Raw genomic sequence first — 25,137 nt, forward strand, 5'->3', positions numbered from 1 at the left:
TCTTCTTGTAGTAGGCGTGTACGAAAATGCCATGATTATTAAAGTCACCCATAATGCTCAATGTGAAAACTCTAGCTCACCCTCACTGTGTAAAATGTTTGCATTTCATCATATTTCTTACACAACCTTTCTTCAACGCTGAGGGGATTAACAAATTTGAAAGAACATAATGTTTCACCATTAAGGCCGTTTTTTTTGCAAATACGTACCTTTTGGGATAGCTGTACTTTCGGGTGTGAAAACGTCTTACTTATTGTGGTTTTGTTGTTAAAGTCAAGTGAAACATTGTCCGCACTTTGTTTCCGATCAAGATGAATGAAAGGAAAACGGAAATTAGTTTTCACATCGACAGGACTACTCAAGCCATCTGTGATAGTAAATGTGAACTTGTCTTCGCAGGTTCCGCTTACTTCGGTATTTTCAATTTTTGTAACGTTCTCGCAGGTCCATTCATCAAGCTCTGCCCTAATGGAGTGCCTGTAAAAAACCAACAGGAAAAAAATGCAAATGGGGATCAATTCTCCCCACTGTCGCTAATATTACTCCAAGCCTATATTGTACAAATGAAGGATGGAATTCCCATGAATAAGTGCCGTTTGTTTTAAATAAGAGATAGACTAATACTACACTGGCTGCTATCTCCTCGAACTTGAGCCACATAGTAGTAAACTTTGTGTTTCCATTGTGAGAAAATTTCTTTATTTGTTAAAAATACTGTGAATAAATGCATTTAAAACATATCCAGGGAAAGTGGCGGCACAGTTTTTTATCCAGGAGATTTACGATTCCCTTCACTGATATCGGTTTCTAACCTCGCCAAGCGTAAACTGCGGCTTGATATGGCTATTGTATGGAGTTTTATCACCCTAGGCTTGCGCGAAACCCACATTTGTCAACCTCCAAAAATAAAATTAAAATTTATAGACATTATAACAAGCCAGGCACCGTCTCTTTTCAACTTTTATACAAAGAAATAAAAACACATTACTACAGTCACTTTGATAAGCAGATGTTATGCAATCTTTATTTCTGTCATTCTACGCAATTAATTAATGTGGCAGTAAAAGTAACCAGTCTTCCTCATGATTCATCTTATAAAGTCTTACTGGGCTATGACTGACGAGTGTGTTTAACTCTGAGTGTGATTTCATAAAGCATTATAAGAATCAGCCCAGGTGAGACTGCTTGATTGTCAGCTCAAAGACACTGCGTCATCGAACCCGCCTCTTTGACAATGTACGTACTCCGCCGATTAAGTTCTAGGACCCGCAAGTCCAAACTGAAATCCCCAGCGGATACAAGACTTTAAATCCCATTACTTTGTTGCCCAAAACTTATCTTTGCAATTGGGAAATTCACTGTGGGTGAAGAAAAGCTTGCCTAGAAGCCACCATTCCGGTGGCTATTGAAACTTTAATGCTCTTCCGTAAATTAGAAATACAATATAACACTCTACAGTACAGTTTTGTAAAAGGAACCCTGCAGCACTTGTTCCAACTTTATACGAAATCCTGTATCCTTGCAGAACGTAGTCACCCGTAGTATTTATATCATGGGGTGGTACAGTACCTCGCTCAAAAATTGCGATTCTTTGCCTCTCAAATTACTTGGAAACTTCCTGGTATACCTGTTTGAGTTTTTCCCGGTGTTGCGTTTAACCGCCGTAATTGCGTCATTACAGCGGTGTGGACGCAATTGGTCGGCTTTCCTTCAGAGTCAGCAATGCAGCATTTGATATCCACTTTAAAACGAACTCTGCATAAGGAAAGCAGAAACAGAAGGCGTACTTGCTGCCACAAGCATATGCCACAGTGCCGCTCCACGCAGGCAACTCCTATAGCTTTCGCAGTGCTCCTAGGCACGAAGGAATGAGCGAAAGCCTTTATCTGATGTGTTAAAGAGTCCATTTAAAGAATACTGCCACGAAATGCTCTCCTGGTTGGTTTGCTAATGTTTTTCTCAACAGCGTCTGGCCGCGCCCTGCTGTATTATCTGTTTTCGAAGCGAACGGCAGATTCGATTATCTTTTTTTTGTATGCCGGCCAAGCTATCTCGTTTGATAGGGAGAGTTCTTCTACCTGTCTTCACTAGGCTAGAATAACCTCAAGTGTATCGATCTAGCTCGACTGTTCCAGAAATCATTACGAGGGAACAAAAATGCTCGCCTGGCAAACGCTGCTGTGTTCAATTCGCCCAATCTTGTATGGCCACGTCATGTTCTTGAATTCTCTGTCGACGCTTCTGTGTTGTTTGAGTTCTTAACGCCGAACAAGTTCGCTCCAATAAACTTTTGGTCCTTCAAAAAACCCGCGTCGTCCTTGGCTGCCTGGCAATTCACTTGAAGGTTTCACGTCGTCATTATCAACCATTTTTTCCACAGCATGACAAAGGCCTCATAATTCTCAAGACGTTCCTCTCTGGAGATGCGTTAGCTCATTTCTTGCAACTAATCAAAAATTACTCATTCATCCTTCCATCGAGGTAATAGCCTTCTCCTTCGCTTTGTAACATTTCTCCGTACACATTCTGTCACCACGTAGTTTCAGCGGTCGCCAGTTGCATTATACTATTGCGACCAAAGGCAATTTCTTTGCCCTCATTTGATCTTTGATGTCTTCTTTCCGAGTTTGCAATGGGGTGTTTGTTTCTCATATGTAAGCATAGCTCTAAATATCTCTTTGTATGGTTTGCTGGAGCGCAAACTTTATTCAATGCGCTTAGCAAGGCCCAACGTTTACGCCTATAAGCCTGGACCAGCAACATGCATTCGTGTTTAGATGCCTGTCACTTACAAAGTAGATGCTGTTCAACGCAGATGCTTGCTGAGGATTATTGTTCCGGTGGTACTAGGACACCAGATTTTTTCTTCGGGTTGCACAGTCTCAGAGAAGTTATCTAAGTAAATATATAAATCGTACCCTTTGAAACATTTTACAGCATTGGAAATATGAGGTTTTGTGCCTCTCCTTTAAACGATATTTGGAAACTTTTATAATTTTCTTAAAGAGGAATACCGCACGCTTTGAGTGCAGGCCATTAAGCACTTTTAGGTCCAATTTCGTATAGGTGTGATAAGATGCCACTGGGCAGTCAAGAATAAGACACCGAAGGACGGAGCTAGAGCGTGCCTAAATTCAGTGGATGCCACTGACGTGCTGTGCTAAACAGCGCGATCCTGTGGCCTCCTTTGCGGTAGAAGCCCGGCTCACAACCGCTGCTGCTGCTTGACAAACATTCGACCCTGATCCTGGCTCCCGAGATCATTGGCGTTCCGTTTCTGCAGCTTTTGACACGCTAGGCACAACGGCGTGGCCAGATTACCGTATAGAGGTGGAAACCCTTTGTTACACCGCCTGCTGTGCCATCGAGCCGTCAACCACTCTTCATCGTCTCTGACGCTGGCCGATGTCCCCTGCCTAGACCCGACGTAGAGTACTGCAGTTCATTGAGCCAGCCACGCCATGAAGCCTCAGTTTACACCACACGCTTTTTGAGAGACCCCGTAGTACTACGTACGAAACTATTTACTACGTTTCTTCTCTCTTATCCTGAACAGGTTTGGGAACAAGCCCATTAGGAGCTCAGGCTGTCGGCGCCTCAGGTGGTCATTGTCGTAACCGTCGTCTCCACTAGTCACGGTACAAAAGCACCGGGACACTCGTTCCGCCTCGCGCTAGAGCGCTTCTTGCTTCAAAGACACCGAGGCTGTATACCTCTCACCTCAAACGGTTTCATCTCCGTTGGCAAAACTAGCGAGGCACCAAGATTACACTTATACAATGCTTGCTGCACCCCTTGCCAGGTTTCACATTAGTGGAGTTGGCCTGGGATGTTTATGAAACACGATTTCTCTCTTAGCCTTTTGCCACTTTTAATGCGTGTGCCTTAATTTTAGTATTCGTGTCGTGTTTTCGCTGTCCTATCTACTTTCTTCTCTGAGCTGTAAACCATAACGCTGTCTTTACCAGAGCACATATGGGTTATCGACTCATGGCATTTGAGTGGTGTGTACACTTGTTCACCCGGTGACGTCTCCCGCATTTTTCATCTATTATTTATTCCACCAGGATTCACGCGTCCTAGAGAAGCGGGTGAGGCGACATGCGCCAGCCTGACGTAACACCTAACGTGACAGAAGTCTAACTTTATTGACCAGTTCCCGCAACTCCATTCACAATGAGCATTACGTTGCGTGCCGATCGTCATGTTCAAATTGAAGGAAACTAAGCTCAAATAAACGCACAGGACAAAGCTTTCACTTCTATTCCGGTAGTCATTGGAAGAGGTACTCTCTGTACTACTCATAGTTCAAGCTGTGGTACCAGTTCACATAAAAAGCTCAGAACGTAGCGTTATACCTACGTTGGAGCACCCAGGCCTTCCGCGGCAGTTCCTGCTATTGTTCTGCTCATAGCTCCACAGTTGCGAAAACGGACGTTGGGAGTTTGGAGAATAATTTGTAACAAGCAATTTATGCTGCTGTGGCACGCGTTCCTCCATGCTCTGCTGAAGCATGCACCAAGTCAACAATTAATAATTAATTGCGATAGCCCTGGCAGAGTTGTCCGTTTACACCTGTGTTCATATTTTGAATATTTCATGCTTCGTCATCAGCCTATATACGCCCACTGCAGGGCAAAGGCATCTCGCATTATTCTCCAATTACCTCGGTCCTGTGCCAACTGTGACCAATTTATCCCCGCAAACATCTTGATCTCATCTGCCCATCTAACTTTCTGCCGCCCCTTGCAATGCTTTCCTTACCCTTAATGACCAGCGGGTATCTTGCCTTCGCGTTACATGCCCTGCCCGCGTCCATTTCTTTTTCTTAATCTCTACTAATATGTCCTTAACACGGGTTTGTTCTCTCACCCACTCCGCCTGCTTACAATGAGACAACTTACTATTTCATGCTTACTATGAGACAAATAAAGTGTTCCATGACCACAGATAACCCCGTACCCCACTGGACACAACGGTTTTTGTTAAATAACGTACGGTGATTTCATGCCTTTCGGGCATTCCCCAGGTTATGGGAAATCTAGGATGCCACTTCGGTGGTTTGTTATTGTCATTGCAAACAACTTAACTACAACGAATATTCTGTTGCTTAATATGCGGGTTTTAACATCTTTGCTATCATTTTTCTTATTAATTAAAATTAAGTAGGGATTTTATGGGCCGATGGGTGCCTTTATGCCTGGAAGCATTCTGTCAGTAATTTTACAAGCTACTTTAGTAGATTGTCGCCTATATATTTTCGGTGATTCTTGCTTGTTCCGTGGTCTCTTACTGCTTTGCGTTTCTTCATATTCTTAAACACCTCCACTCTCTCGTTTTTTATTGCGCTAGCTGGCTAACAATATAATTCCTTGAGTACTGCTTCCTTATTTCACTGTGATGTCATTCCTCTACAAATAAAATTTGACAGTCATTTTTAATTTTCGGTCTCACTCTACCTTTACGGCAAGTTGATAAAAACGATCGGCTTTTTTGAGCTACTCAAACACAAACATTTTGGTCTATATCTGTGTACAAACGCATGTATCTATGTAAATATGTAAACATGTATGTATGTATGTATGTATGTATGTATGTATGTATGTATGTATGTATGTATGTATGTATGTATGTATGTATGTATGTATGTATGTATTGAAAGGGCCTTGAAGGACAGCCGGTACAGCACGTTTATTAGGCGTAGTAGCCCTCGCGGAACACACACTGAGCTGGCGGCGAAGAGGCGGACACGAGCCCCGAGATGGAAGATGATGATGAGGATGACCATCAGAGGAAGATGAGGTATGGGATAGTCGCCACTAGGTAACGGTGGTAGCGGTGAATGTCCCAAAGGGCTGGCGCACGACTAACTGCTCACATCAATTTCCCCCTGTGGACGACGCGGCCGCCCGGCCGCAAGTGTTGGCGAAGCGCGGCGCACGAACGGCTTGAGGCGTGAGACGTGCACGACTTCCGTACCACGGTAGCGGCTGTCCAATGGGGCGGAATTAGGGGTGACACGATAGTTCACTGGGGAAGTTTCTTCAAGCACTGTGTAGGGACCCGTGAAGCGGCGCAAAAATTTCTCACATAATCCTGGCCTACGTGTGGGATTCCAAAGTAGAACCTCGTCGCCCGGCCGGAATCGTACAGCACCGTGAGAGGCGTCGTAGCGATTCTTTCAATCCTGTTGCCGGGTTTCTGTATTCAGACGGGCAGCTCGGCGGCAGTGGTTAAGGCGGGAGACGACGACCCGCCGCGGTGGCTCAGTGGCTAAGGCGTTGCGCTGCTGAGCACGAGGTCGCGGGTTCGATTCACGACCGCGGCGGCCGCTTTTCTGATGGAGGCGAAAAGCAAAAACGCCCGTCTGTACGAGATTTCGGCGCACGTGAAAGATCCCCAGGTGGTCAAAATTAATCCGGAGCCCTCCACTACGGCGCGCCTCATCGCCTGCGTTGTGTCCGCGCGTTAAACCCTACAGTCAAAGGCGGGAGACGAACTGCTCAGAAAGCGGGCTTGATGCGGATACAGGAGCCGATAAAAATGAAGCATCGAGCATGAATGGTGGGTCGCGGCCGTAGACGAGGAAAAATGGAGAATATCCGGTCGTTTTTTGAACTGCAGTGTTATAGGCGAACGTAACGAACGGGAGAATCACGTCCCAGTTGGTATGGTTAGGCTGTATATACATTGAAATTATATCAGAGAGAGTCCGATGAAATCGTTCAGTCAACCCATTGGTCTGTGGATGATAGGAGGATGCAGTCTTATGAACAGTGTTCGACGTACGCAGAACTTCTTCAACAATAGTCGATAAAAATCTCCTGCCCCGATCGCTTAAAAGGACACGAGGGGCACCATGACGCAGTGTGATGGAACGCAAGAAGAAATCTGCGACCTCTGAAGTACATCTAGAGTCAAGGGGTGCTGTCTCCACATAACGTGTTAAATGGTCCCCGGCGGTTACAATCCAGCGGTATCCAGAATCTGTGCAGGGCAACGGTCCGTAAAGGTCTGTGCCAATGGTTTTGAATGGCGTAGAAGGGCAAGGAAGTGGCTGCAACAGTCCGGCAGGTGGTGATGTGGATCGTTTGCGCTGCTGACACGAAGTGCACGAAGCGACGTAGCGGGCCACGTAGTTAGAAAGTCCAGGCCAAAAGAAGCGCTGCGGACGCGATCATATTGCCGCGAACCATACATTGGGTTTGTTAATTTGTGTTTTGCTTTTACCGCCCGGCTGCGCCGGTCTGTGTTATCTCTGCGCCAAGGGAAGCGCGTGTTCCATTCTTTCTTTCTGTGCCGCATGTGTTATCTGTTGTGATAGGGAGAGCATTCCGATCTAACGTGAACAGCCCAGAATAATCTTCTTGGATCTACTATGTTCTCGATGCGAATCGACGTTTCGAGAACCACGCGCGCCAAAAGATAAAAAGCCTGCAGTGCGGACGCCGGGGCATTCGATTCGACGACACTCGCCTGTGCAAGTCACTGTGTTGACAGCTGCTTCGCCACCTCTGTATTCTTTTGAGTTGTTAGGGGACCACAAGTTCGCTCCAATAAACGTGTTTCTCATTCAACACAACTGCATCGTCCTTGTCTTCGTGACATCTGGTTGAGGTGCTGGGTACGCACCCTTCCGTCAAGCCGCCAAGCCGCCAAGCCAGTCAACAAGAGCCAGCCCCCGCCTGCAAGATTTACCGACCGAGTTCGGTTTGATGCCAGAAGGGCCCAAGAAAAGGAACGCTGCAGCCAACACCATGGTGCAAGAAACAACATCGCCAATCGTCCTGCAGCAGCCCCGGGAACCGCCATCGTTCCCAGGAGCCCCCGCAGAAGACCCAGAAGAATGGTTGGAGAAACTGGAGCGCGTCCGGAAATTCAACAGGTGGGACGACGCAGAAACGTTCCGGCACGTTTTCTTTTACTAGGAAGATTCGGCTCGCACTTGGTTCGAGAACCACGAGAGCTCCTTGACAAACTGGCCTCAGTTCAAAAGCGAGTATACTAAGACCATCACTACCGTCGTGCGGAAAGAAGGAGCCGCCCTTTTGTTGGAAACGCGCACGTAACACCCCAACGAAGGTGTCGTGATCTTCGTTGAGGAGATGAAGCAGCTACTTCGCCGCGCGGACCCCGAAATGACGGAAGAAAAGAAGTTGCGCTTCTTAATGCGCGGAGTGAAGGAGGAACTGTTTGCTGAACTTGTCCGAAATCCGCCCAAAACCGTCGCCGAATTCGTGACCGAAGCCAGCACCATTGAGAAAGCCCTCGAAATGCGTGCTAAGCGGTATGACCGCAACTTTGTTGGCGCGGCCAATGCGAACGACTTTGGCAGCACGCGGATCCCGGCCGACAGCCTACGCGATACTATCCGCGCAATAGTGAGAGAGGAGCTGCGGAAACTGCTCCCAACGCCGCCGCAGCCCCAAGTCGCTTCCCTCACCGACGTGATTAGAGAAGAAGTGCAACAAGCGTTGGGAACTTCTGCGCCATCCGAGGTACCCCGAGAGCCACAAGCTATGACATACTCCGCGGCTGTTCGTCGACCCCGCCCTGCTCCAACACGCCGTCAAGAGGCCCGCCGTACCGCCGCCCACTGTCACCCGCCCGACCCCAGACGCCGAGGAAGACGGACATGTGGCGAACTCCCGATAACCGTCCTCTGTGCTACCACTGCGGAGAGGCCGACCACATTTACCGTCGCTGCCCATACAAGAGACTCGGACTGCGTGGTTTCTCCGTCGACGCACCTCGCCCTCTCCCTGGCCATAGACCACGTGAGATCGACGAGTATCTATCTGAAACCAGCCGTGGCCCAACGCGTTTCAACCGTTCGCCGTCGCCCTACCCCTACCAATCGCCGAACCGCCGTAGCAACGCTGACTTCGCCCGTTGAAGGTCCCCCAGCCCACGCGGGGGAAACTAAAGGCGGCAACTTCTGGAGGTGAAGTTGCTCTACGGCGAAAAACTAGAAACCCTCCAACGACGCAAGGACGCGCTGAAGACAGTGATTCACGACATCCCCTCATCCCGACGACCCGACCTAACCCTGACGAGACTCCCGAACACGACGACAGCTACACGGCGCGACGCGTACCCGACCTGACCGAGACGTCCGTTGAGAAGACGACGACAACGACGATGCACAGTGCCCGACCATCAACACGTACAAGCAGAGATACGACGCCCCGACGAACCCGGAACTCGAGGACGACTGCATCTGACGTCAAGGTGTCCATCGACGGCTTTGACGTAGTCGCCCTCGTAGACACGGGAGCTGACTATTCGGTAATGAGCGGACCATTTGCGTCTAAACTGAAGAAAGTTATGACCAGATGGGACGGTCCGCACATACGCACAGCAGGAGGCCACCTCGTGACGCCAAGTGGAACGTGCACATCGCGCGTCACCATAGACGGCACAACGTACCCTGCGGCGTTCGTGGTTCTGCCTAACTGCTCCCGCGACGTGATTCTCGGAATGGACTTTTTGACGGACAACGGCGCAATAATTGATCTGCAGACCAAGTCACTAACTTTTTCCCCCAATCACTCCATGACGCCTGAACCGAACCCCGAACGACGTGCTGCTGTAAGGATTTCCGATGATCATGTCACCCTGCCACCCCGCGCAAGCTTGATGGTCGCAGTTTACTGTGAAGATGCTGCTTCTGACATCGACGCTATCGTAGAGAGTGATCGAAGGTTGCTTCTCGACCGCGGTGTCTCCGTCGCAAGAGGCATTGCGCACTTTAAGCAACGCCAATCTCACGTTTTGGTGACTAATTTCACCGAAGAGTACCAGCATTTAAACAAGGGAGCTGCAATTGCGTTCCTCGGAGAAACGCAAGAAGCAAGTGATGTGATCGCAGTCGCCGACTTTGAACGCACACCCGTAGAAACATTCAAGCTCCCGCAGCCATTCGACGTGAATCCGGCGCTACCGCAAGAACAACGGAAAAAATTATTGGCTTTGCTGCGTCGCTATAGCGAATGTTTTTCGTCGAGCGCAAAACTACGTCAGACCCCTCTAGCGAAGCACCGAATAATAACCGAAGATGGAGCCCGACCTACCCGACAGTCACCGTACCGCGTCTCTTCACACGAACGGGAAGCCATCCAGACTCAAGTCGACGACATGCTGAGCGATAACATTATACAGCCATCGAAAAGCCCCTGGGCTGCGCCCGTCGTAATCGTAAAGAAAAAAGACGGCACATTAAGGTTTTGCGTTGACTACCGGCGACTGAACAAAATCACGAAAAAGGACGTGTACCCCCTCCCCCGAATCGACGACGCCCTCGACCACCTCTGCCACGCGAAGTACTTCTCATCGATGGACCTGAAGACCGGCTACTGGCAAATTGAAGTGGACGAGAGAGACCGAGAGAAGACTGCATTTATAACCCCAGACGGCCTATACGAGTTCAAGGTGATGCCGTTTGGGCTGTGCACAGCACCAGCGACGTTTCAAAGAGTCATGGACACTGTGCTAGCTGGCCTTAACAGGCACACCTGCCTCGTATACCTCGACGACGTAGTGGTATTCGCCCGGACTTTCGACGAACACCTTGCAAGGTTGGAGTCTGTACTCGAGGCCATTCGTATGTCGGGGTTGACGCTGAAGCCTGAAAAGTGCCGTTTCGCATACGGGGAACTCAAGTTCTTGGGCCACGTCGTCAACGCCGCGGGAGTCCTACCTGACCCGGCAAAAACTTCAGCCATTGCGAACTTCCCAAGGCCGAAAGACAAGAAGGGCGTGCGGAGATTTCTCGGGCTGTGCGCATACTACCGGCGCTTCGTCGCAAACTTCGCACGCATTGCAGAGCCACTCACGCGCTTGACGAAAGATAGCACCCCTTTCAGCTGGGAAAACGACCAAGAAAAAGCATTCGGCGAGCTGCAAAAACGCCTGCAAAGCCCGCCCGTGCTCGCTCATTTCGACGGAAATGCCGAAACGGAAATGCATACGGACGCCAGTGATATAGGCTTGGGTGCCGTCCTTGTCCAAAAGCAAAGCGGCTGCGAAAGGGTAATCGCCTATGCTAGCCGTGGTCTGTCGAAGGAAGAGAAAAACTATTCTGCCTCTGAGAAAAAGTGCCTGGCTATTATATGGGCGATTTCAAAATTTCGCCCATACGTGTATGGAAGGCCATTCAAGGTTGTAACAGACCACCATGCGCTGTGTTGGCTCGCCAATTTGAAGGACCCCTCTGGCCGTCTTGGGCGGTGGAGCTTGCGCCTGCAGGAGGTCGACGTTACAGTCGTTTATAAATCGGGCAGGAAACACTCCGACGTCGACTTCCTGTCCCGCGCCCCCGTCGACCCACCACCACAAGACTCTGATGAAGACAGCGCGTTCTTCGGGATCGTGACGGAGAGCGACCTAGCCGCCCAGCAGCGTGCCGACCCCGACTTACGCGTCATAATCGATTACCTCGAGGGATGCAACGTTGCCGTTCCTAGGACCTTCAAACGCAGCTTACCAGCATTCAGCCTGAGAAACTCCGTCCTTGTGAAGAAGAATTTCAGCCCCGGAACAAGAGCGAATTACCTTCTCGTCATCCCCGCGTACCTTCGTGACGAAATTTTGGAAGCGTGCCACGACGACCCGTCTTCCGGACATCTGGGCACAGCCCGCACTATTGGAAAAATAAGGGCGAGGTACTACTGTCCCGGCCTTACCTCTGACGTCACCCACGACGTCCGGAGCTGCCGTGACTGCCAGCGACGAAAAACGCCGCCGACAAGACCCGCCGGACTTCTGCAACCGATCGCCGTCCCATCGAGACCATTTCAACAGATTGGAATGGACCTTTTAGGCCCGTTTCCTACGTCACGATCACAGAACAAGTGGATTGTCGTAGCGACAGACTACATGACGCGCTACGCAGAGACCGCCGCTCTTCCGAGGGGGACTGCACAAGAAGTGGTGAAGTTCTTTATAAACCAAGTTGTGCTGCGACATCGAGCCCCGGAAGTCCTAATCACAGACCGCGGAACGGCATTTACTGCGGAGCTGATGCAAGGAGTATTACGCTACAGCAACACGGATCACCGAAGAACGACGGCGTACCACCCCCAAACGAACGGACTAACAGAACGTCTGAACTAGACAATCGCAGGTATGCTGTCAATGTACGTTGACGTTGAACATAAGACTTGGGACGAAGTGCTCCCGTATTTCACGTTTGCGTACAACACGGCTATCCAGGAGACGACACAGCTGACGCCGTTCGAGCTTGTCTACGGTAGAAGGCCGACTACGATGCTCGACGCCATGCTTCCGCACGTAGAAGACGAGGACCTCAACGCCGACATCCACGGATATCTTCAACGTGCGGAGGAGGCCCGCCAGCTCGCTGGAGTTCGTATAACGGACCAGCAGCTGGTGGATGCGGGCCGCTACAACCTCCGACGCCGAGACGCCGAGTACCAACCAGGGGATCGTGTGTGGGTTTGGACTCCCATCCGACGACGCGGACTCAGTGAGAAGCTCCTGCGACGGTATTTCGGACCCTACAAGATTCTACGACGTGTTGGCCAACTTACCTACGAAGTGATCCCCGATGGTGACTCCGGCACATCACGACGACGCACGCGGCCTGAAGTCGTCCACGTGGTTCGCTTAAAACCTTTCTACGGACGATGACGAACTTTTATTTTCATTTGTTCGGACTGTCGCTTATGTTAGCATCGGGTCGATGCACTCTTAGAGGGGGGGGGTGTAATGCCGCGAACCATACATTGGGTTTGTTTATTTGTGTTTTGCTTTTACCGCCCGGCTGCGCCGGTCTGTGTTATCTCTGCGCCAAGGGAAGCGTGTGTTCCATTCTTTCTTTCTGTGCCGCATGTGTTATCTGTTGTGATAGGGAGAGCATTCCGATCTAACGTGAACAGCCCAGAATAATCTTCTTGGATCTACTATGTTCTCGATGCGAATCGACGTTTCGTGAACCACGCGCGCCAAAAGATAAAAAGCCTGCAGTGCGGACGCCGGGGCATTCGATTCGACGACACTCGCCTGTGCAAGTCACTTTGTTGACCGCTGCTTCGCCGCCACTGTATTCTTTTGAGTTGTTAGGGGAGCACAAGTTCGCTCCAATAAACGTGTTTCTCATTCAACACAACTGCATCGTTCTTGTCTTCGTGACAATATGTTTTGTCGAAGCCTAGGTGACCCGCTGTGGCATCGTCGTGAAGGGCTTCCAAAATCTGCGGCTGCATGGCGCGCGGTGCAAGGGGAAGCCATTCGTGGCCAGATACGTGACGGTTGATACGATGCAGCACACCATTGAAAAGTCGGAAGGTCTGAAGTTGACTACAGGACCGACTGTTAGGAGGCTGCGTTCAGCCGGTAAGACGGTCGATTATAGTACGTCAGTAGAGGTCTTGTCTTTGAAGTTTTGGGAGGCGTGACAGGGCAACCGATGTGCAGTTGATAGGTGCGACAGGGAGCACCTTGTCTGGTGGCGCCGATGTTGAAATAGTGTCAGGCGGCTGCAGTGGGCTACGCGAAAGAGCATCGGCATCGAGGTGCTTGTTCCCGGATCGGTATGTGACAGTGAAGTCATATTCCTGAAGTCGAAGTATCCAGCTTCCGAGGCGTCCTGATAAATTTTTGAGCGTCTGCAACCAGCATAGCGCATGGTGGTCCGTTACGACCGTGAAGTGACTGTCGTAGAGGTAGGGTCGAAACTTCTTGACGGCCCAAGCCACGGCAAGGGACTCCTGTTCGGTGACAGTATAGTTCTTCTCCGCGGAACTGAGGGAGCGACTGGTGTACGAAATAACTCGCTCCCGACGCTGGTGGTCCGACTGCAAGAGAACCGCACCGATCCCGTGGCCACTAGCGTCTGTATGAAGGATGACAGGCTTCGATTCATCAAAATGGCACAGTATAGGCTCTGAAGTGAGCGCGGCCTTCAGCTGCTGAAAAGCCTCTTCGCAGTCGTCCGACCACTGAAACGAAGTTCCGGAGTGGAGGAGCTTGTTGAGCGGTGAAGCAACTGTTGTGAAGTTGCGTACAAAACGGCCGAAGTAAGACGCCAGGCCAAGAAAGCTACGCAGCGCGTTTTGTTGCTGAGGACGCGGGAACTCGACAACAGCAGCCACCTTCTCTTGGTCAGGTCGGATACCCTCCTTGCTCACCACGTGGCCAAAGACTTGGATGCTACGGGTGGCGAAATGGCATTTCTTAGTATTTAGCTGAAGGCCCGCACTGGCGAGGCACGAGAGGACCTCATCCAGCCGTCTCAAGTGATCAGCAAAGCTTGAAGAAAAAATAACAATATCGTCCAGAGAGAAGTCTTCCATTTAAGGCCCCTGTGTACCGTGTCTATCATACGCTCAAACGTTGCAGGAGCGTTACAAAGTCCAACAGGCATCACATTGAACTCGTAGAGTCCTCCAGGGGTGGCGAAGGCTGTCATTTCTTTATCGGCCTCGTGCATTGGAATTGCCAATAACCAGAGCGGAGATCGAGGCTGGAGAAATATTCCGCTCCTTGCAGTCAGTCCAAGGCATAATCAATGCGAGGCATTGGGTATACATCCTTCCGCATGATTTTATTCAGTGCGCGGTAATCGATGCAAAATCGAACAGGCCCGTCTTTTTTCAGTACCAATACCACACGGGATGACAAAGGACTCTTAGATTGACGTATTATTTTGCGCTGCAGCATGTCGGCAACATTGTCGCTGATGATTTTTCGCTCAGATGAGGATACCGGGTATGGGCGGCGTCGAATAATACGGGATCCGTCTGTTTCAATGCGATGCGTTGCCACGGATGTCTCACCAAGTGTAGGGCATTGAGAGTCAAATAAAGCTTTCTGCCTGTGCAGGAGATTCAGCAAGCAGCCGGTTTGCGGTGGGGATAGGTCAGAGCTGATTCTCACGGCAAGGTCCGGGTGGGGAGGCATAGGGCGAGATTGGGAAGTGGAGGAAACAGAACAAAGCGGAAGAACAGAGACGGTTTCGGAGTCCGCAGCGGTAGCAATCGTGCTGCCTTGACGTAGGAGGATCGTTTCCGGTGTAGTGTTCGTGGCGACTAGCAACGTAGACCCATGCGAGAAACGTACAAGACAAGTTGCGACAGCGATTCCCCTTGGTAGAGAACGAGTGCTGGGAATTAGGAGCACGTCTCCCTCGCGGAAATGGCCACCACAAATAGAAATTCTTGTCTCACAGCCAGGCCAAAGAAAAAAATCTGCACTCGCCACCACGCGACACTGCAGAACATCGGGGTTGCTGTCCGTATGCCTGGTAGGGGCGATCGCAATGTCCGGGTTTCGGCAGGAGATGACAGCAGACGCCTACGAGAGGAAATCCCTCCCTAGAATGAATTCGTGGGAGCAGCAAGACAAGACCGCGCACTGTGGTGTCGAATTCCCTTAATGAAAGCGCGCACTGTACAGAATCCAGATGGCTCTAGCACAACTTGATTGGCACCACACAATGAGGGGCCAGTGTACGGGGTTCGTAATTTTCGGAGCCGTGAACACAAATTTTCGCTAATGACGGATATGCTGGCTCCGGTGTCAACGAGTGCATCAACATCACAACCTTCAACGTTCACATGTAATGTATTCGACGGTTTTGTTGGAGGAGTTCTTCGCTTTTCGACTAACGCAGTTTCGCCTCCAGAAACTGCAGGCGCTAGGTTTCTGACTGGTAGTTCGTGGGGTCGGACGCGGGTCGTAGCGGCGAGACAGAGCGACGATATGGCGAGGGTGATTTGCGGCGGCGTGACGAACGCTCGTTGTAAGGCGTATCAACTGGGGCCGGAGGCGGCGAGTACCGTCGCGTTGGAGAGACCTACTTGTTTCGTGGTGGGCCGTAGGCAAAGTGGGTGTCACGTTCAAAAGGTGCATATCCTCGCCTCTCATCCTGCTGACGTCGTCGACAGAAGCGGGAGATGTGTCCGCGGATTCCGCAATAATAACAGACAGGTCAATCATTCGAAAAAGCCCGGCGGACAGGTCGGACGCCGTTGTAGTAAGTTTGGAAGGGGGCTGTCAATGAGATGGCACTCAAGTGTCCATCAGCCGGTGGGACTTCCATTGGTAAGGGTGGTTTCGCCGCGATCGCCGAATATGACGGCATGGTTGGGACTGGAACCGAAGGCATCGTTGGGACGATACCCGCAATGGAGGCCAACTCCTGTTTTACGAGGTCGCGCAAATGAGGGGCGTCCGAGCGAATGCTATTCCGTGAGGAAGCAGGTGGGTCACGCAGCTGTAGCTCTTCACGGATGATACTGCGTATGAGGGTGCGCAAATCCACATCTCCCGGCAGCTCATTGGCGCCAGCGTCCTGGCGCAGACGAATAGAGTGTAGCTCGGCCAAGCGTTGGCACGTTGTTCGCACATCGCTGACGCTCGCAGGATTTTGGACTGCAAGAGCGTTGAATGCGAAGGAGCGATGCCCTTCAGGAGGTGGCGAACTTTGTCGGCTTTGGCATCGCAGCATCCACTCGGCAACAGAGAGCAAGGACATCCTCAATGTATGAGGCATACGTCTCTTCAGGGTGTTGGACACGGGAAGCTAGCTTCCTTTTGGCAATGTCCGAACGGGTGCTTGGAGTCCGGAAATCTTCCGAATCTCTTCCTTAAAGTAGGTCCAATCAGTGATACGGCTGCCCTCGTTTAGGAACCACGTTTTTGCCACCTTTGTCAGGTAGAAACCAACGATGTAGAGCATGAAGGAGTCGTCCCATCGGTTAAATGCACTCACCCTCGTGAACTGGTCCAAGCAGTCATCCACATCCTCACCGCGGAGCCCGGTGAAAAATGGTGGGTCGCGCTGGTGGCTGGTGATCATAAATATCGGAGTCGCAGCAGCGGCGGCGCCAGCGGTTTGGCTCGCGCCTTCACCCTGCATAGCCTTTGGTGGTAAACGGCGTCCGGAACGGAGCTCCAGGGGTGCAGTGGGCAGACGTAGAGGCACTGGGATCGAGGTAGACCTCCACCACTTGTAAGGGCCTTGAAGGACAGGACATTTATTAGGCGTAGCAGCCCTCGCGGAACACACACTCAGCTGGCGGCTAAGAGGCGGACACGAGCCCCGAGATGGAAGATGATGATGAGGATGACTATCAGAGGAAGATTAGGTATGGGATAGTCGCCACTAGGTAATTGTGGTAGCGGTCAATGTCCCAAAAGGCTGGCGCACGACTAACTGCTCACAGTATGTATGTATGTATGTATGTATGTATGTATGTATGTATGTATGTATGTATGTATGTATGTATGTATGTATGTATGTATGTATGTATGTATGTATGTAATCAATCTAGTAAATGGGGCTTTGAAGGTGGTCCCCAGATAGAAATATTACTTTGGAGAAGGTAGCGGCCGAAGACCTCTGCCAACGTTCCGACAAGGCAACTTGCCTTTTTAAAGGCGTCACGGTTCATTTCTTGCACACTGTTTATATAGGTCGAGATTGAGTTGGAGAGAGAGGGGAGGAAGGTGTCAGGATCGAGGCTGGCGGTAGGAGATTGGGTCAGCGGTCGGATGAAAGGAGCGAAATAGTGAAAGAGAAACGAAGGCAGTGATTATTGCCACCTGACCCCGCAAGCGAGAAGGAGTGAAGACTACGAAATGGCTGTGAGGGAGAGGAACAGGGAGAAGGGGTTTAATTAAGCTGTGCTGCGGTGGTGGCGGGGGATCTCGAAAGAGGCTTCCGGGAAGTCGGGGCCAGGAAAGCCGTGTCGCGGGTGCTACTGTGAGGTTACTGAACTGCGTGTAAGAGATGAAACTCGGCAAACAACAACGGTATAATCCAAAGAAGAATTCCGCTTCTGGGGGCCAGTTTTTGTAGAAAAATAGAAGGGGTAACCATAGGTCCGGTCCACTGTGGACTTCGCGGGGGTTTAAAGGTTGCTTTTTTCAATTTTTTTGTATTTTTCTGAAGTAGACAGCAAAGTGAAATGCCGAAAGCCGAGGTAGGCGAGTATGCGTGCTACGTGGGAATAGGCTAGGAGAACGACATCAGAAAAAAAATTCTCTCCATCTTCCTGCGAGGGGAACACTGGGGTGACGCAAGGCATCTCACGGGGTTCCATTCCCTGGAACTGGTTACGGTTGCGTCAGCCAACGCGGCAGCAGGAATGTTAGTGTCCATTTCAACTCATCGGAGTAGCAGGTGGAGCAGGAGTCGGAGCAGTAGCAGCGAGAGCGACTGACGGAGCGACTGAGGAGAGTGCCGCAGATACCACGGTTATATTGGCGGTGAGATCTTTGAGTGGCGCCCCCTGGCTCTGACGTCGGCTTAGGGATTCGCGCCGCTGTCGTCTGCTACGCTCCGCTTGTGAGGAGAACAGTGCCTGGGCTAGAAATCGGCCGCTTCGTTGCTGTAGTGCGTTAAAAAGCGTATTTCTAGCGACTCAGTTACTTTGCCAGCTTCTGACGCATCTGAATAATTTGAAGCTGTATCCCCCACAAGTTTGCAACACACAAAGAGATAGAGAACAACTTTCTTCAGAGTATCGGTCAGAAGATCGTGTGTATACTCGTCCTTTCTTGCTTATTCGCGAGGATCAGCGATCAGAGATTCTCGATAAGTATTCAAAATGCGTAGGCTTCCCTGCAGTATTTTTGAGATGCTTCTATGAAGACTCAACAGTCTAATACTACGTGAGGTCCCTGAAATTTTAGGGACCTTAATACTACGTACCAAGCAGCGGCCTCTACACGCTCATTGCACAGCAGGAAATAAAGCGGCTTTCTTCTGTTTCTTTCGTTGTTGTCTTGTATCGGATTAATGTTTCTTGCTTTTTTTTTCTGCCCAATGCATTAATTTTTCTGCGCCGTCACCAACTTCTTATTAGGAGTTTTCGGGATGTTTGGGAGCCTCACAAAGGTCGTGTGGATATTTCCTTCATTTTGTATGGCATACATTCCCTTCTTCACAAATTGGCTTTCATTACGGCTGCGTGCAAGAAGGTGCATATCTGCAGCGTGCTTTGTTTATTCACATGCAAATACAATGAGAAGGTTTGTGCTACGCCACCGCGATCGCGCCCTAAACAGCGTGGTCCACAGTACTCGAAAGCGGCTTTTGTGCTCCGAATTTCTATCGTAATTATATCGTTATCATAACGAACTGACTCTCAACTTGAACAATGATGACATGATTACGGTGTTGAAGACATGATATACTCGCTAACTAACGTAATAAATAGTATACCTGCATATATTACAAGACTCGAAACCGAAGAAGTCCAAGTAGCTCTTTATTGCTTTTCAACCCTTCCAGGCGCGAAGAACAAATCCTATTCTACTCGGGATGGCGTTCTATGATTTGAAGAAAATTACTTTTACTCTCTTGTCCTGGACTGAGGATCCGGCCCACTAACCAGATCGATTTAATTGTTAAACAAAGTTTTCCCCTCCTCCTCCTCTTGAGTGCAGTTTTCCTATAACGCATATCCGAATATCGGGAAGATATGGCTGTGCAAAATGTTCCGAAATATCCCTCCAGGTCTTAACAAACTATAAATCTGTTACTTACCAGGTCTTAAACAAACTATAAATGTGTTACTATAAATTTAACGAAGACGTGACTCGTTTTGCTCAATAAACCTCCATACTGGTTAGATGCCTGGTATAGAATCAGCACGCGCGTATATACACACTGGGTTATTTGGAACTCAACCTACAGTTTTTGCAGTCTATAGTGCATGTCGGCAAACTTTCATGCCTTGACAACGTAAAGTGATGTGACAAAACGCGTTCGAGCGTTCGGCAAGGTTGCAAAAACTGTTTTACCTTATATATGATTACCGGGAATAGCTGATGCCTTCTGCCAAAGCCGACAGCCCTGAAGGACTAGAATTTGTTTTGGTCTTCCATTTTCGCTGTTGTCGGTTATTAGCAGCTGACGGTTCCTTTTGTTCGAATGCTTACATGAGAAGCTGACGCCTAGCTCCGACTCTTCGCGCTCCGCACAGGACCGGCTTCGCAAGGAATGGGGTGGCGCCGGCAATGTTTCTCCCGTAGCGGTATCCAAAACTATACTTTAATTGACACCATGAGCTAGTGTATGCGATTTTAAGCCTATTATTATGATAAAAAGTTACCCACACGCGAATTCTGGTACGGACAAGCATCAGACGTTGACCGAGCGCAGCAGGGAGAGCGATCCTGAGTGAAGCAGACGACAAATGCGAGAATCCCTAAGCTGACGTCACGGAGGCGCGCTTCGCAGCGCCGCCTGTGTTTGCGCTCACCGCCAATAGCCGCTCCGCGAGAGAGAGTGATGAGAGAGAGACGCGCATGCGCGCTAACGCACATCTGGCATGGCAAGGAGAACGAGAGAGAGTGTAGCATACGCGCGCTAACGGCGCGCTGACGCACAGCTGGCATGGCGACGAGAATGCTCTAACGCAGCTGGCAGGCGATGGTAAGGAGGAGGGTTGCGGACGCAAGCACGCCGGATGGAAGGAGAGCCCGAGTGTAAAAGATGCCTTGCATCTAAAAATAAACAGTTGTATCAAAGTAACAGCTTTGGGGCTGGGCAGTTAGGGTTGTTGCGATGCGAGATGCTCACTTTACGCAAGAGCCTTATTATTCTGTCTGATGATCTAACCAGCCCTACACGACAAGGCAATAGTTGCCAAAGAGATACAATTCCTGGTCTCACTTGGGCAATAGGCTTGCCTTCGGCTATATGGGAAGTCCAGGATAACTCTCTAGGCAGCGATCATCACATTATTCACACAACTGTACCCTTACCGCGAAGTGCTCGCCTCACTAATTGGAATGGTTTCCGGGAATCAATCGATACGGCTGCCATATCTGACTTAGGCACCTGGAATTCTGCAATTCTCGACGCCTATGGCCATAACACCAAGCTCATTGCTCTTTCTGTCACACGTCCGGCTGTTGATACACATCTTTTACGCCTTTGGGATCAGCGTCATGCGCTTATGCGCCGATGGAAGCGTAATAAGCGCAATCGCTCCCTCAAAGCACGCATCGATGCTCTCACAATCGAGGCTCTAGAATATGCGCGCACTCTTGAAACATCCAACTGGCTGTCCTTCTGTGACTCTCTGAGTGCTACACTGCATACAACTCGGATTTGGCAACTTATTCGTTCCATGTCCGGGCAGGCACGGCGATCCACGCACATCACATCGTTGCGGTTGCAGACAGGTCTTAGCTTGGCTGATTTGGCTGACGAACTTCAAGCTTCCTTCTTTCCTTTTCCTTCTTTGCCTCCGCCGCCTCATCCTGTCACTTGTCCCACTCAAGAACCTATTGACGCAGATTTTACATTCGCTGAACTCCGCGCTGCACTCACCGATTGCAAACGACACACAACACCAGGACCGGACCTGATTACATACTCCCACTTAAGGAACCTTCCGGACTCCGCTCTAGAAATTCTCCTACATTTCATCAATGAAGCATGGCGAACAGGCTGTATCCCCCCTGAGTGGAAGACTGCTAACATCCGCCCTATTCCAAAACCAGCCAAATCACTTGCTTTGAACAGTCTACGCCCAATTTCACTTACGACCTGTGTTGGAAAACTGATGGAGCGTATGGTCCTGCATCGTCTCACTTGGCTTCTTGAACATAGCCAATTCTTTGACTGGACTATGACTGGGTTCCGCGCTCACAGGTCAACACAGGATACAATGCTGCGAATCCAACAAGAGGTGTACGCATATCCGAGCGCAGCCCAACTTAGAGCAATCGTGAGTCTAGACTTCCAAAAGGCGTTTGATGCAGTTTCGCACTCTGAAATTCTTGCGCAAATCCGGATACTTACGCCTAGCTCCCGACAGTACAACTACATCCACAATTTCCTGACCACACGACTACACTCTTTGGTGTTAGAGGACTACCGCCAAACCCCCTGGACTCCTACCAGAGGTGTTCCTCAGGGATCTGTCCTTTCCCCTACTCTGTTCAATTTAGCACTTCGCCCCCTGCCTCGTATGCTACATTCCGTTCCTAATCCGTTCCTCGGCGTCCTCGGCTTCGACCTACAGGATAATGGGAAGGCCTTAAAGTGGCTCAATCGATGTAAGGCTCAAATTACCCAACTAACTCACATAATCGGCAGGCTGACCCTACGTCGCCAAGGCCTACGAGAACACGATATTACGCGACTTGTGAACTCTCTAATATATACTCGCGTTCTTTACGCACTGCCGTACGTAAAATTAACGTCATCGCAGCGATCCCAGCTTGAGCGGCTCCTCCGGCCTGCCACCCGCCTGGCTCTAGGGGTACCTAGATATACCCCCCTCGCTAAGTTGGAGGCTGCTCAGCCGTTCGCATCATTGTCAGATCAAGTTGATCTTCATTTGGCGGCACAACACACTCGTCTCCAGCTTACTTGGCATGGGCGTCTTCTCCTATCCTCACTTCATTACGAGGTAGCTTCGTTACCCGAAATTACAGCGACATACCCCCCTTGGTATCCACTCCCTCGCATAAAAGTTCCTACCATTCCAATCAATGTATCCGCAACCTCGCATGCAGGACGTCGTCGAGCTCGAATATGCACTCTTCGCTACCGCTATGGTAATCTAGCAACACTGACGTACACAGATGCCTCCTTCTCATCCAAAGACGCACGCGGGGTCACAGTAGTTGTTCCTCCTGCCCACCCGCCCTTGCAGAAAAGATACTCGGCGATCCTTCCGTCCTGTCTCTAGAGGCTCAAGCAATAACTGACGCAATCTTATCGTTAGCCACTCCTGGTAACCACGTGATCCTCAGCGACAGTCAGGATGCTCTGCGCTTGTTCCAGGAGCAGACGCTTCCCATCAATATTATGCATGCACTCCACACTCATCTGGCCAAACACACTGGTACTAGCTGCGTGCTGGACTGGGTTCCTGGCCACGCAGGCGTTCCAGGCAACGAGCTGACGCATCAGCTCTCCCGTGCTCCGTCCCAACCGGGAGACTCGGAGACGCCCTGGCCAAATCCTTTCCACCCACCCACGCAAGCGCGACAAGCCCGTCTCCATCGACACCAGACTGTGCAACAGTTAATCAGGGGTAGGCAGACTCTTCCGTCTCCCTCTCACCTGTTACCCCGGGCAGATGCTTGTCTTATCCGGCAAGCGCAAACGGACAGCCTTCCAACTCCGCACATACTGCATCGACTACAAGGCCATCGCAGCCCTGCGCGGTGCTCCAAGTGCTCTGGCTTTCCCAATACGCCACATGTTCTTTGGGACTGTTCTGGTTCGCAACCATCACTCGCAATTCATCTTAAATCCCTTACACCTCCTCCCTCTTCTCTCCAAGACTGGCTCGCGCCACCGGAAGGAACAGACCGAGTGGCCTGGTGGCGAGCTTTGGTGGCTCACGTTCGTCAGGTTCTCCCGTCTGTAGAGATAATTTTGTTCCTTTCAGAACCCCGGACTTTGGGGGTCTTTTTCTTTGTTTTTTGTGTGTCAATAAAGTTTACCAACAACAACAACCGTAAGGTTCCTAGCTGCCTTTAGAAGCATTCATTCAGGCCGGGTCAAGGCAAGTGAATTTATGGTATAATTACAATTCTCTGTAATTACTGCCCCTTGGAGATTTAAAGTATGACTGCAGAATATTGAGCTTCAGATCGTCGAAATTGTGGTTTGGCTGGTTCAAGTGTTCGACTGCTAGGGAGGCCCTGTTGTGAGTGTCCGCCCCATGTCCATTCAGGCGTAAGTTTATAAGTTGGCTCGTTTCTCCTATGTACTGCTTTTGAGAGAATGAACATCCTATCATATACACAACGTTAGAAGAATAACAATCGAATTTGAATTATTCCTTGTGAACGTATTGGCTGGAAGAGCTATTGAAAATGCAGTCCGTCTGCAGGTGTTGGCAAATCTTGCATCTAGGACGCAGGCATGTATATATGTATGTACGTATGTATACGCCGAACCCCACACATTCACGAAGCCTTCAACCACCTCTACCACGCCAAGTATTTCTCGTTGATGGTCCTAAAAGCCGGCTACTGTAATATAGAAGTTCACCATAGGGCCCGTGACAATACAGCGTTTTTATACTAGAGGGTCTGTATCCGTTAACGGTAATGTCGGTGTGAATGTGCACAGCACTAGCAACGTTCTAGAGAGCCGTGGACACTGCGCAAGCCGGCCTAAAGCGGCACACCTGCCTTGTCTATCTCGACAACGTTGTGGCAGTGCTCAGGAACGTCAACGGGCAGCGGTCGCGGTTGGACTCTGTACTAGAGGCCATCGCAACATTTCGACTAACGCTGAAGTGCAAAAAGTGCCACTTTGCAAATGAGGAACTGAAGTTTTGGTCCATGTGACTGGGGCAGTCATCCCTGATCCTGGGAAAACCTCAGTCATAGCCAACTTCAAAATGGCAAAGTGCGAGAACGGACTGCGAAGATTCCTGGGACTGTGCGCGTACTACCGCCACTCCGCCGGAAACTCCCTTCACAAATAAGCCAAACTACTCATGCACAGCCTGCCATTCTACTGGCAGTAAACGCCGCAGGACACATTCAGCTAGCTGCGAAGTCGCGTACAGCGCTCGCATGTGCTTACGCACTTCAACTAGTATGCCAAGACAGAAATACACAGACACCTGTGACGGAGGCTTAGGTGCTGTACTCGTCCAAACGGATGACAGCTTCGAAAAATTATTTGCTTAAAGTGCATTATCATAATACAGGCAATTTCTAATTTTGGCCCTTACGACTTTGGCAGGCCGTTTACGTGACAACAAGCCACAATGCGCTGTGTTGGTTTGGTAATTTCAAGGAACCATCGAACCACATTGGGCCATGTTGGCTTCTCCTGCAAATATTACACGTTACCATCGCTTACAAACCTAGCCGGAAATGTTCGGACGCTGACTGCCTATCACGCTCCCCTCCAGTGCCACTACCGCGAGTTTTTCTGATTATGACGGAGGGTGACCTAGCTACCCATCAACGTGCCGAACAGACGTGCGTGCCACTTTTACCATCTCAAAAGAAGCCACGGCGCCATGCCCACGGCTTCCAACCGAAACACAGCCGCATTATGCCTTAAACTTCATACTCTTTAAGAAACACTTCGACCCCGGAACAAAAAACATTAATATTCTCGTTTTCCCCGCAGACCTGCGCAAGTAAATTTTTGAACCACTCTGTAACGACCCG

The 25,137-nt window shown here is 50.1% G+C and overlaps 1 long non-coding RNA gene across 1 annotated transcript in view; it reads right to left on the minus strand.

The window, feature by feature from the left end:
* Positions 1 to 213: 213 nt before the first annotated feature.
* LOC144140825 (uncharacterized) overlaps positions 214 to 25,137 on the minus strand; it is an 81,000-nt gene continuing 56,076 nt past the window's right edge. Inside the window, exon 3 of the long non-coding RNA XR_013316362.1 lies at positions 214 to 477. This is a non-coding gene — a long non-coding RNA (uncharacterized LOC144140825). The remainder of the gene's footprint in view (positions 478 to 25,137) is intronic.

The sequence above is a fragment of the Haemaphysalis longicornis genome, unplaced genomic scaffold (assembly GCF_048455015.1).
Source record: "Haemaphysalis longicornis isolate Haplotype H1 unplaced genomic scaffold, Haemaphysalis longicornis Haplotype H1 scaffold_50, whole genome shotgun sequence".
Taxonomy (NCBI): domain Eukaryota; kingdom Metazoa; phylum Arthropoda; class Arachnida; order Ixodida; family Ixodidae; genus Haemaphysalis; species Haemaphysalis longicornis.